At 37.7% G+C, this 13,569-nt stretch overlaps 1 protein-coding gene across 6 annotated transcripts in view; it reads right to left on the bottom strand.

Moving 5' to 3' along the window:
- The window catches only part of CDC42SE2 (CDC42 small effector 2), a 108,278-nt gene that overhangs the window by 71,529 nt on the left and 23,180 nt on the right, over positions 1-13,569 (bottom strand). For 3 of the 6 annotated variants that reach the window (XM_043465981.1, XM_043465980.1, XM_043465982.1), the window contains exon 2: positions 6,880-7,042. The exons of 1 other annotated variant lie outside the window; for it this stretch is intronic. The gene's annotated coding sequence lies outside the window, so the exon portion shown is untranslated. The remainder of the gene's footprint in view (positions 1-6,879; positions 7,043-13,569) is intronic. 2 more of the 6 variants (XM_043465983.1, XM_043465984.1) reach the window with 1 other exon arrangement.

Below are 13,569 nucleotides of genomic sequence, written 5' to 3'. Positions count from 1 at the left end.
CTGCCAGTCTCACATTTCTTTCCTCAGAAATCCACTCTTATCTATAGTTTTTGACCCAAATAGCTTTACTTATATCAGCATTATAGTTACGATTTTTAATCAAACTGATTTAACTGGCCTAAGACAGTAACTGTCTCCATTTTGGTGGATAAATCTCTAACTCTGGCAAAGTATAGAAATCAATCAGTATTAACAGTCATGTGCTATTAAATACATCTGTAGTAACATTATCGTACTTTATGCTCTATCTACCAAGATATTTGAAAGACAAGAAAATTTGATATGCTAAATTTCCAAGTTTAATTTATTAAGCTTTTCAGAATTATACATTTTAAAAAGATTTGTTCACTCTACTGATAAATCTGCCTTGTTAACTGCTTGAAGTATCTGAGGGAATCAAAGAAAAGTTAAGTCAGAAGGTCTAAAGATGTTAAATAATTAGGTATGAAAGTGCTGCAATATTTAAGAAGCAATATTTACTCTCTCTTATTGGGCATTAAAAGCCAATGACATAGACAGCACTGAACTTTTTAGTGAGTTTTACAGATCAACTTTTTATTTTTTAGAGCAACTATGTTTAAAGAGCACTACAGAAATAGAAAACCACGGGAATATGATCTTGGACAGGAAATGTCTATCTCTACCTTAAGATTAACACGTTTCATTTACTATCATTCCCTACAAGCATTTTTTAGCAAACATGTGCACTAAAAACATTCACAAATATTAACAAATAGTAGTAATAAATGAAAATAGGTATCCTGCATGACCTCTCTTCAAAGAAGAAATGGATGTCTTCCATCCATAAAGCACAGAAGAGTGTATTTTCTTACGCTGCCAGAAAATACTCCTTAATCAAAATCAAAGGAGGGCTGCTTTTTTGATTTCCTCATGGAAATCACAGCCTTTCCAGTAAGGACATAGAGCAATAGCTACAATAAAACCCAGCTGCTGTGGCAAGGCTTATTATATATATTTATGTTAGTTGCTAAGTGGTCCAACATTAGGGTTACCAATCCTATTTACATAAGCATGGCATTGCCCCTCAGATGACAGTTATTTCTGGGTACTTATACCTGGACCATTAACCAAAATACTAGAGATTTAATATCACTTTCTATTCCCTTAAACTAAAAAAATTAATCAAACTTTCAACAATATTTTCTAGCTATAAATAAGGACAGATATCTTGGCTCCCATTGTCAAAATTGAAGAGCTAATATCATTAATCTATGCCCTCAGAATCACCCAAGCTCCTTCTTGATTGATATTTACAAGTTATAGGAGAAACCTGGAGCCATTCAGAGGCATTGTTTAAATGAATATCCTATTCAACCTTCGCAGTTTAAAAATTTTCTGTAATGTACACATTTCTTCATTCTTTCACATTTGGTGAGCAAATTATTCCTCGTGTGTGTGTCTGTGTGTGTGTAATTCCTAAAACCACCTGACAGTTTCAGGTACGCTAGTACCCTATAGCAAGGTGCTATCAAATCAGAATGAAAATTATAGGATGAGCAATCAGTCACATGAACAAAAAATCAGAAAACCACAATTTAATATTAAACATGTATTTTCTGGATTTTTTTCCCTCAGTAAAATTAATATAACATTTCTCTATCACTAACGAAAACATGCTATCAAGATGCCTCACTAATTAGATAATCAAAAAATCAACTTATTCAACATATATTTGCCGAGCTCCTAATATATGCTAGGCTCACATATTTAAAAAACAATATGTAGATGTAAGTCAGCAAATTATAAAGTATAATAAACATATTTTTAAATGCATACTAATAAATTTACCAAAGAGGTAAGTTTAAAGACTACCAGAGATTAAAATGGAAACAGTGTAAGTAGATAGAAATAACTGAACTTTTAATTTTGAGCAATTATGACATGGCAACAATCAACGCTTTGAAATATGGCCCTTACAGATGTTAAAACAGAATTTTTAAAAATTCTTAATAAAATACAAGTAAATTGATCTCTTTAACATTTGATTTATAAAGAAAACCAAAAGGCTGGCTTCATGCTCAGTAGTGAACCCTGTAGATGTTCCAATTAATGTAATGTTTTGTGAAACATCACAGGCATTAAATTAATGAACAAGACAAGATGCTCATTGTAATCACAATGTTCTATGAGTTCCAGCCAATGCAGCTGGGAAGCAAACAACGCAAGATATAAAATCTGGAAAGGATAAAGCAAATTATGTCTCACTACAAATAAGGATTGCACTCCCAGAAAAGCTAAGTGTATCAGAAATTCTAAATGAACTTAATTAATGGGTTAAATTTATCAAAAAGTAATATCTTCCTAATGTTAGCAATACATAGATAAATTTAAGCTGCAATAACACACTAAGGAGGCAGCAGAGCTGAGGTTAAGGACACAGACCTCAGAGTCAAACAGGTATGAGGTGAAATCTCAACTCTACTACTTCCTAGCTGTATAAACCTTGATAAAAGTCACCTAGTGCCTTTAATTTTCTCAAGTGTAAAAATGAATATAATTTATCAAACAGTTAAGATAACGCTGAAAAGTACACCAAGCCTGTCATTTAATGAAAGACATTATTATTCATAGTATCAATAATAGAAAGCTACATGTCCCTTCCATAAATAAAAGGTATCAGGTTAAACATACATGAACTTTTCTGAAATCTAAAAAGTACAAAATTTCAAACTATACCTGGCCCCAAGATTTGCAATAAAGGATTGTCCTGTACGCTTCTCATGTCTTCTTGTGAAAAAAAAACAATAACACCACACTACTGTTTTAAAGGTCAGCCAAAACCCTGGCACTGCACAACTATTCGTTTACGGTTCCAGAGGAGTCAGCGGTTCGGCAGGCGTCTCCCACAAAGAGCTGAATCAGCACAGATGATGGCTATTCCTTTTCCTCTAGGACCAAACCTCAGTGAAGAACCTATCCATTAGGAGGGTTGTTCTGATACTGTCAGCCTCTTTCTGTCACACTAAGCTCCACCAGTAATGGTCCAGATTACATATTTGTTTACCACCTTAACTCTTGTACTTAACCTGAAAAAAAAATCAAAGAAACGATTGCATTATCTGCCACCTTGCACACCTGTATCAGAGACTTGCCTAATTTACAATCCAAGTCTTAGCAAGTCCTTTGAGTTATCATTTTATGGTAATAGAATAGGTTATAATAAACATGTATATGCTATGATGTATATGTTCCAACACTTTGGCTACCTGATGCGAAGAACTGACTCACTGGAAAAGACCCTGATGCTGGGAAAGATCGAAGGCAGGAGAAGAAGGGAACAACAGAGGATGAGATGGCTGGATGGCATCACCAACTCCATGGACATGAGTTTGAGCAAGCTCCAGAGTTGGTGATGGTCAGGGAAGCCTGGCGTGTTGCAGTCCATGGGGTCACACAAAGAGTCGGACACAACTAAGCAACTGAACTGAACTGATGCTGTGACACTCTGGAACTTATTGGCTCATGTAACTGAATAAAGTCTAGGTATACCATCTGGAAAAGGAAATGGCAACCCACTCCAGTACTCTTGCCTGGAAAATTCCATGGACTGAGGAATCTGGTAGGCTACAGTCCATGGGGTCGTAAAGAGTCGGACATGACTGAGCAACTTCACTTATACCATCTTTAGGGAAGACTTGCTTCAGCATCTCAACAAAGGTGATCAGGGTGTGTTTCTGCTCTGTCTCCTCCTTCCCTGTTGGCTTCTTACTCAACTGACTTTCGTTTTATGGTTGGAAGATAGTTGCCGGGCTGAAATTCAGCAGGAAAAAAAGTACCTTGATCCCAGTATTTCTAGCAAATGTCCACAAAGATCATTCTGATAGGTTTATATCATATGTCTGCCATGACTGCCAGAGGTTAAGACACATGTTTCATTCCTACATGAAACAAAGTACATTATAGCTCAACTTGGTGATCTGAACTTATTCTACTAAATAATGACATTCAGTTCAGTTCAGTTGCTCAGTCGTGTCTGACTCTTTGCGACCCCATGAATCGCAGCACACCAGGCCTCCCTGTCCATCAACTACTCCCAGAGTTTATTCAAACTCATGTCCATCGAGTCGGTGATGCCATCCAACCATCTCATCCTCTCTCGTCCCCTTCTCCTCCTGCCCCCAATACCCCCCAGCATCAGGGTCTTTTCCAATGAGTCAGCTCTTCACATGAGGTGGCCAAAGTATTGGAGTTTCAGCTTCAACATCAGTCCGTCCAATGAACACCCAGGACTGATCTCCTTTAGGATGGACTGGTTGGATCTCACTGCAGTCCAAGGGACTCTCAAGAGTCTTCTCCAACACCATAGTTCAAAAGCATCAATTTTTCGGCGCTCAGCTTTCTTCATGGTCCAACTCTCACATCCATACATGACCACTGGAAAAACCATAGCCTTGACTAGATGGACCTCTGTTGGCAAAATAATGTCTCTGCTTTTTAATATTCTGTCTAGGTTGGTCATAATTTTCCTTCCAAGGAGTTAAGTGTCTTTTAATTTCATGGCTGCAATCACCATCTGCAGTGATTTTGGAGCCCCCCAAAATAAAGTCTTACACTGTTTCCCCATCTATTTCCTATGAAGTGATGGGACCAGATGCCATGATTTTAGTTTTCTGAATGTTGAGCTTTAAGCCAACTTTTTCACTCTCCTCTTTCACTTTCATTAAGAGGCTTTTTAGTTCCTCTTCACTTTCAGCCATAAGGGTGGTGTCATCTGCATATCTGAAGTTACTGATATTTCTCCCGGCAATCTTGATTCCAGCTTGTGCTTCTTCCAGTCCAGTGTTTCTCATGATGCACTCTGCATGTAAGTTAAATAAGCAGGGTGACAATATACAGCCTTGACGGACTCCTTGTCCTATCTGGAACCAGTCTGTTAACATTACTGAATTAAAAATAATGGTTCAAGCACAACATTCAACTTTCCCTATCTTCTTAAAAAGTTACTACCCCCCATTTATTCACAGAACAACAATGAGAAAGTAAATTCTTCCCTGAATATAAATCATTTTGAAGGATTCAGAATGTATTAGCAGATTACAACAAAGGCTTATGATATTCCTTAACAAAGTTGAAATCAAAACTAGATTTTCAGGAAGAAAACAAGGTTCTTATTTCACTTTTTCAAGATTATAATAGCAGAATCTAAAGCAAAGATAAACAACTGCATGGATATCTTGAGTTAGAGGAGGAGGAAAGGTGGTTTTAACGAGTTTTAAAATAGAATCATTTTGGGGCTTCCCTGGGTCCAGTGGTTAAAACTCCACTTCCACTGCGGGAGACACAGATTTGTTCCCTACTTGGGGAACTGAGATCCTGCCTGCCACCAGAAGCAGCCAAAAAATTTTTTTAAAAATAAATAAATAAATTTAAAATAGAATCAGCTAAATACTCCATCCTGTGACTCAAGGCTCCTCAAAGACACTAGATCATCATCAACCCTCCTTCCTCAATCCCTTACACAAAACCAGGTCCTAGGAACAGAACAGAGATGCAAGCGTCAGGAAGTCTTTTTGTCAACATGCACTGCAAAGCCAAATGCAAATTATTCCTCATTTATGACATTCTTACTATCCATGTCCCTCATTCCTATAATTAGCACAGAAAATGGAAAACGATTCCATCTCTATTAACAAAGAACATAGCAAAACCTATGAGATTAAAAGCCAATTTTCAAACATATAGGAGAGGAGCTGATTTTCATGGCAAAGGCGAATAAAAACAAACAGCAAACTGAGTAGAACTAACCAGCTGAAAATGTGTTACACACAAGTCATCTTAAATCAAAAGCCAACCTTTACTAGAGGAAAGCAGTGTGGTTAAAGAAATGTGCATAGAAAGAGCATAATGACTTAAAGCTATGAATTGACTTTCCAAATCCTCTCCTGTTCAAATACTTTAGTTCAGTAAATGTACAATGATGACTTTTTAAGAAGACATAAATGTGTCAGACACAACAGGGACATAAACACAGTCCTTGACATCACAAAGTTTATAATGTGCTACAAAGTCAAGACACACAAACATTACTAGACAGTTCAGAACATAATGACGTATAAATGCCAGTGGGTAAAAAGAAAGAGGAGAATCAAACGAACTGGAATGATTTCCACAACAAGTAACAGAAAATCTAAAAGCAAAACTGCTTAAACAATAAGACAGTGTACTTTATCACATAATAAAGGAATCTACTGTGAAAATGATTCAAGGAGTACTGAATGTGGCCCAGTTCTACTTCTCTGTAATTCTTGCCTCTGCCCTTCTTTAGGAAAGGGAATGACCCTTCAGGCTGGCAGCACAAGATCGACATCAGCTCCAGATGTCACACTCAAATAAAACAAGCTCTGGAGGAGGGACCACTTCTTTTCCTTTTTCTCAAAAGCAAGAAAACCTTTCTCAATAGCTTCTCTCTGACTTTCCTTTTATTTCCCATTGGCCAAAACTGGATCTCACGCCCAGACCTTTGGAACAATCACTTCCAAAGGCAATGAGACCTACATAATGAAGATTACACTGGATGCTGTAACTATGATGACCATCTCTTTAAAGATGGCTGAATATATCAAGAAAGACAAGCCTTGGAAGATGTGTGATTTGGACTGGTGAAAAAAAAAAAATGACAGAAAATACATAGGCAAAGGAAGGGATGTGTCTAACTGAAGAAGAAAGTCAAATTGCAAACATACATTAAACACACTGTTAGCGGTAAAGAATTCTCTTAAACCATGCTGGAGTCATTTTCTGTAACACAAAAATTAGCTTACTATTTGACAGTCAGTAAATACTAAGCATGCAGGAGGAGTAGCCCTCTCTTTATGGGAAGGATTTAGATTAATCACCAGTGGGGGTAGTCAGACTCACCACTCACTCCTTTCAAAAGAGCTATCTCTGGGTTGAGAACATTCTGTATTATGCATACAGATGACTGCAGACTCACTGTCAGTGGGAGCTGTTCCTTGACGGTTTCTTTTCATTTGGGTTCGAGGTTTTACTCAAAAATCCACACACTCACAGCTGGTCCTATCTGCAAATGAAAGCATGCAATTAGGAGGCAAAAAGCTGCCGGGAGCAATTCCTTCCCCCACCCCCACCCACCTATGATTAACTGATCCACGTGAAAACCGAATTTAAATACCAGATTCACTGAGTCCAATGTTCAAACTCAGCAACTTATACTTCAAAGGGTGTAATGTGCTTATTACACAGTTACCACCCTTTCCCATCATGTAAGTTTATTGTCATGTCCACAATATACCAGGTGCAACTCCTGTGTGCCGGGTGGAATGCAATACACATTTGTGTTTGGTGGCAGCCCACAGGGCTGGCTTACACAGGGCGCTGAAGCAGAGCTCCCGACATTTATAAATTAGAAGCCTTCACATAAAAATCAAATGATCTGACCTCTCTTGGAGGAAAAAAAAAAAAAAAAACCAGAAGATCTGGCAACACTGGGCCCACTTTCCCACCTGGTGATAATCTGCTGGAGCTGATCAGCAGCTAATCTTTCAGATGGGACATGGGTTTTGCAGTTCTCCATACATGTCATCACTCTCTTCTATCATAATCCAGCTCACAATTATCTGTCTGGAGTCTGCTGGCATCTGAACTTGCAAACTCTGCTATATATTTATAATAGCTCATGGGAAATATTTATTACTATCAAAGCCAAGTCTGTTTTTCTGCCTTGTGGATACAATACAGCATAAAAACAACCACGTTGGCTCTGGAGGTCGCTAGGTTTGAGATCTAATTCTGCAAGTAACTATTTACATGATCTCAGGTCTATTCTTAACCTAAAATATATATTTCTTCATTTATAGTCCTCCAAATAAACATATAAGCACTTAAAACAGTCAACAAACAACAGGTCTAAAATCCAACATGTCCAGGCGGAACTGGTAATCCCAAATCCACTGCTTTCTGACAGTCTTTCTCATTTCAGTAAACTGGACTGGAATCCTTGCAGTTTCGGTTCTAGACTCAAACCTCAAAAGTCTTTATCGTATACTCTCCCTCATCCTCCCCAAATCATCAAAGTGGCTGATTTTCTAGATATATAATTTGAACAGATTCTAAGAGTCTCATAAAAACCATAAAAAAACCCCAGCAATTCCTCCCTCAGAATCAATTACTTTCTTGAAACTGCCTATAAATTCAACTATTTAAATAATGATAGCTTGAAATTTCAAGGTCCCATATTGTAAGGAATATTTAGTATTTCGTAAAAAGAAAATACTGGGGATGCTACATATCAAAATGACACATTACATTTTATAAGTTTATACATTTCTTCAAAGCTAAGCTGACAGTGAACTGGGTCATTATGCTTAATTTGAATAATTAAGAAATCAGAAAGATGACCAGAACTAATGGAATGAGTTTAGGAAGGTTACAGATACAAAATCAATACTCAAAAATCAATTCTTTTCTACAGAACATTTGTTCACTTACTCTATACCCCAGCCATTACATTCCTAGGTATTTATCTAAGAAAAATTAAAGTGTACGTCCACAAAGCAGCTTTATTTTTAAGAGCCAAAAACTAGAAACAACTCATCTTTCCACCAACAGATGTGTAAATAAACAAAATATAAAGCCATTTAATGTAATACTACTTGCAGTAAAAAATATTACACATTCATTGAAATGAATGGATCTCAAAATTATTATGCTGAGAAGCCATATCAAGAGTATATAGTATAGAATCCATTTATATAAAATTCCAGAACCACAAGTGATAGAAAGCAGTTCAGCTGACTGCCTAGGAACAGGCAGGGTATGTGGCCAAGAGACAAGGAAAGGCCTACAAACAGCTGAAAAGAAACTTTTGCTGGAGATACTTTTATTACATTGAGTGTGGTGATAGTTTCATGGGGAGGTGGGTATGTGTGTGTGTGTGTGTGTGTGTGTGTGTGTGTCACGGGTGTGTGTGTGTGTAAATTAGTGTGTGTGTGTGTGTGTCATGGATGTGTGTGTGTGTGTGTGTCATGGGGGTGTCTGTGTGTGTGTAAATTAACCAAATGGCATACTTTCAATATATGTAATTAATTTTAAGATAAAGTAATTCATTGCAAGTTAGTAATTGGTAGCAAGACTGATTAATATGAAAAATAGAACCCTTTTAATGCATTAAGTTTGAAAATCATGGCCACATGTACACCCGAAACTAACACAACATTGTTAATCAACTACACTCCAATATAAAATTAAAAAAAATTTTTTTAGAAAAACTAAAAAAGAAAGAAACGGCCACAATCTTTTCTCTCTTCAGAAAATAACTCTTTCAAAAGTATAATATCTCATGCATGTAAATCAATTAAGTCACAATACATCCTCACACTGAACATAAAAAAAAACTCAAAATGACTTAAAAACTTAAATATAAGACACCAAAAACTTCTAGAAGAGAAGAGAGGCAAGACATTCTCTGATATAAATCATACCAATATTCTCTTGGGTCAGTCTCCCAAGGCAATAGAAATAAAAGCAAACTAAATAAGCAGGACCTAATCAAGAGCTAAGTCACTTCAGTTGTGTCCCGCTTATAAGCTTTTGCATAGCATAAACAAAACAAAAAGACGATCTACAAACTGGGAGAAAATATTTGCAAATGATGTGACCACTGAGGGTTTAATTTCCAAAATATATAAAGAGGTCATACAACTCAACAACAACAAAAAAACAAACAATAAAAAAAGGACAGATCTAAACAGACATTTCTCCAAAGATATACAGATGTCCAATAGGCACATGAAAAGATGCTCAACATGGCTAATTATTAGAGAAATGCGAACCAAAATTTCAATGAGGTATCACTTCGCACCATTCAGAATGGCCATCGTTAAAAGTTCTACCATTAAAAGATGTTGGAAAGGGTGTGGAGAAAAGGGAACCTTACTACACTTTTGGTAGAAATATAAACTAGTGCAGTCACTATGAAAAACAGTACAGAGGTTCCTCGAAAAACTAAAAACGGAACTACCATGTGACCCAGCAATCCCATTCTTGAGCACATATGCAGACCCCTTTGTTCACAGCAGCAATACTCAAAACAGCCAAGACACTGAAATAACCTCATGCCCTCTGACAGGCGGGGAGATAAAAAAGGCGTGGTGTGAACGTACAATGGAGTATTACTCGGCCATAAAAAGGAGTAAAATGTCATATGCAGCAACATGGACAGACCCAGAGATTATCATATTAAGCAAAGTAAATCAGAAAGAGAAACACAAATACCATACGATATCACTTATATGTGGAGTCTAAAATACAACACAAGTGAACATATCAAAGAAACAAACAGACTCACGGTTACAGAGAACTAGTGGTTATCAAAGGGGAGGAGGGATGGGAGAGACTAGTGGTTACCGAGGGGGAGGAGGGATGGGAGAGCAAAGGACTGGGAGTTCGGATCAGCAGACACCAACTATTATATACAGAAAGAATAAACAATAAGGTCCTACTGTACAGCACATGGAACTATATTCAATGCCCTGTGATAAGTCATATTGGAAAAGAATATGAAAAAGTATATATGTGTAACTGAACCACTTTGATGTACAGCAGAAATTAACACAACATTGTATATCAACTACACTTCAATAAGAAAGAAAATAGATCCTGGAGTCAAACTGTCAAAGTTTGAATTCTGGCTTTGCCACTTATTAGATGTGTTGACTTTAGGCAAGTTATTCACCATGCCTCACTTTGCTAAACTATAAAATAGGGTATAATTCATAAGGCAATTTTGCAGTCTCAATTAGATTAATACATGTAAAATGCTTGAAACACGGTCTGCCACAAAGTAAGCCCTCAGGAATGTGGACATCAGACGGGAACGGGGTTTAACACATGATACAACATTACCAGAGTAATTTTCCTAGCCAAGTCACAGGACATTTTTAAATACATATACAGATTTGCAGCAACTGCAGTATGACGCAGTGTTTAATAAGAGTTTACCTGTATATTGTTTATGGTTAGTATTAAGCCATTTCATTATTTTCAATTTTGACTGCCATAGAGAACTGCAGGCAGAACATTTTACTTTCATGAGAAAGTTTCATCAACTATAAATGAGGACAATGCCACTTCAGAGAATTCTTTAAGGATGAAATAACACATATCAAGTGTTTACACACTTGGCACATGGTAGCTACAAACTGATACTATTTCATTATGCTATTATTGTATACAGGTCCATATATATAATATGTATATAATATACAAGCACATTACAACTAGAGCATTACTAACTGTTCATCCAGTCCTTATCTGCTTAGATTGTCCCAGTTTACACAGGTTTTCACAAAGTAATTATTAAAAGCCACTCCCCTTTCTATCTCAGTATGTCCCAGTTTAAGAGGATAAACTATCTCAGTATGTCCCAGTTTAGATGATAAATTATATGGTCACCCTAATACGTAACTAAAATACTTCCAAGATTTTCCCTTTAGCTCTTTGCTATTCAAAGCACCATCCACTTTCCAAATACACACACACTGGCTCTCATCTCCTCATCCAAGTGACTGGTGACCTCAGTGCTTCAAGTCCCGCTCCCTCTCTGGTCTCATACTCCTCAGCAAGGTCACACTTCAAAACCAATCTTTTTGAAATTTCTCTGTTCTTCTGATCTGAATTCCAGATTCAAACTTAGGGACCTGGGATTTCCCTGACAATCCAGTGGTTAATACTCTGTGCTTCCACTGCAGGGGTGGCGGTTCAATCCCTGGTCAGGGAAGTTAATAACCCACATGCCAAGCTGTACAGCCAAAAAAAATTTTTTTAATTAAAAAATAAATAAATAAAACCTAGGAACCTAAAAACATCACCAAAGTATTAAAACTTTAACGCTCTTTAGGAATATATGCATTTTAACTCCTAGAGAGATGATACCTTAATCCAAAGTAGAGAATATTTAATAGCATGAATTTCAGTTACTGTGACAGGTGAGTAGGGACGATCACTTGAGGACCCTTTTCTTTCCACAAATCAAAAAATTTAGGTGGGTTTCTACTAAATAAGTATGTCATAAGTCTGGATTTCTTCCTTCTTTGCGGGTTCCCAAATAATCCAAAGACACCAAAGGCTGCAGCTCAAATACTAGACAACGGTTCTTGAGGGCTCTGTCCAGTGCCCTCCTCCTTTCATGCTACAAACGCTCCCCTGGTCACTCCAGCCACTCCTGAGTTCAACCACTATTTGGATACTGATGAAAGTCCCATCTCCAGCCCGAAGCTTCGCAGCCTCACACACCCAGCCGCGTACAGCGCTTCACCTTTGCCTCCAGCTTCACTGAGCTCTACCTCCTCCCCACCAGTCCTCTACCCCATCCCATTCAGCTCCCTCATCTACCCAGTTCCCACACCAAAAACAAGGGTATTCATTATCCTTGTCTCCTGTCCTTCATTCTCTCCCTCCATAGCCAAGTAACCAAATTCTCTCAACTATTTTTCTAACCTGTTTCTTCTCAAGCCCAAAGCCACTAGTCAAGGTCTGGGCACCCCCACCACGTCTAAAAAGTTCCATAATAATTGCTAACCGATCTCCTGGTTGCCTGTCTCAGTCCCTCCAATTCATTTCCATTTCAGCTAGAACGATCCTTCTAAAATCAATGTCTGACTGTGTTTTTTTCCTACCTTAATATGCCCTTTAATGACTCACCGTTATCCTTAGGAACAGTTCAGTTCCTTAATATGATTTCCAAGGGCCTTTACGGTTTGTTCCCCATTTTTGTCTACAACCTCATTTACTGCCTCTTCAGTTCATAGCTGTGCATTCAACCATTCTCAGTTTCTTTTTGCTTCTCAAGAACACTAGGCTCACTCTCTTGCTTCTGGAGTATCATACTTGCTGACCACCTCTGCAGGACATACTCTTTAGAACTTGACATGGCCATCACTTCCTTTAGGAAGCCTTCTCCAACCCTCCAAACCTATGATGGGCACTCTTCCCGTGTATCATGTACGCACTTACGCTGCAGAGTATGTCAATTCTGCCTGTACCTACAAACCGGGGAGGGAGGTGTCACTTAGGCCCAGAATTTCAGATATAGAAGTTCGGGACTATGGCATCCTGTTTTGGGTGCTACATCTTCAGAGACATTAATAAACTAGAATGCATCCAGAGAAGAGAAAGCAGGATGGCGAAGTCTGAAAATTATGTCACATAAGAGAGTTAGCCTAGCAAAAAGCACAGGGAAAGATATGACAACCTTCAAATAATCGTGGGTCTTAGTATACCGCATGTGAAAAGAGGAAAAAAGACTTACTGTGGGTTGACTGTCAAAGATGGATCAAGAGCCACTAACGTACAAGTTTCAGAGAGGCCTCCAAAAGATACTGGGTTGTCTAGAAAAGTAGTGAATTCAGTCACTAGAAGTTTTATAGATCAGGGACACTAAAAATATTCCTACATTTGAAAGAATGTCAGACTAGACAATATCTAAAGACCAAACGGATCCTCAAGATTTTAAGACACCTATATTCATAAAATATTTAAAACATGACTAGGTAGCAACTGAATTAAAGTACATTACTTAGCCCGCCCAAA

This window comes from Cervus canadensis, chromosome 4 (assembly GCF_019320065.1).
Source record: "Cervus canadensis isolate Bull #8, Minnesota chromosome 4, ASM1932006v1, whole genome shotgun sequence".
NCBI classification, from domain to species: Eukaryota; Metazoa; Chordata; class Mammalia; order Artiodactyla; family Cervidae; genus Cervus; species Cervus canadensis.
This window is presented reverse-complemented; position numbering and strand designations above follow the sequence as displayed.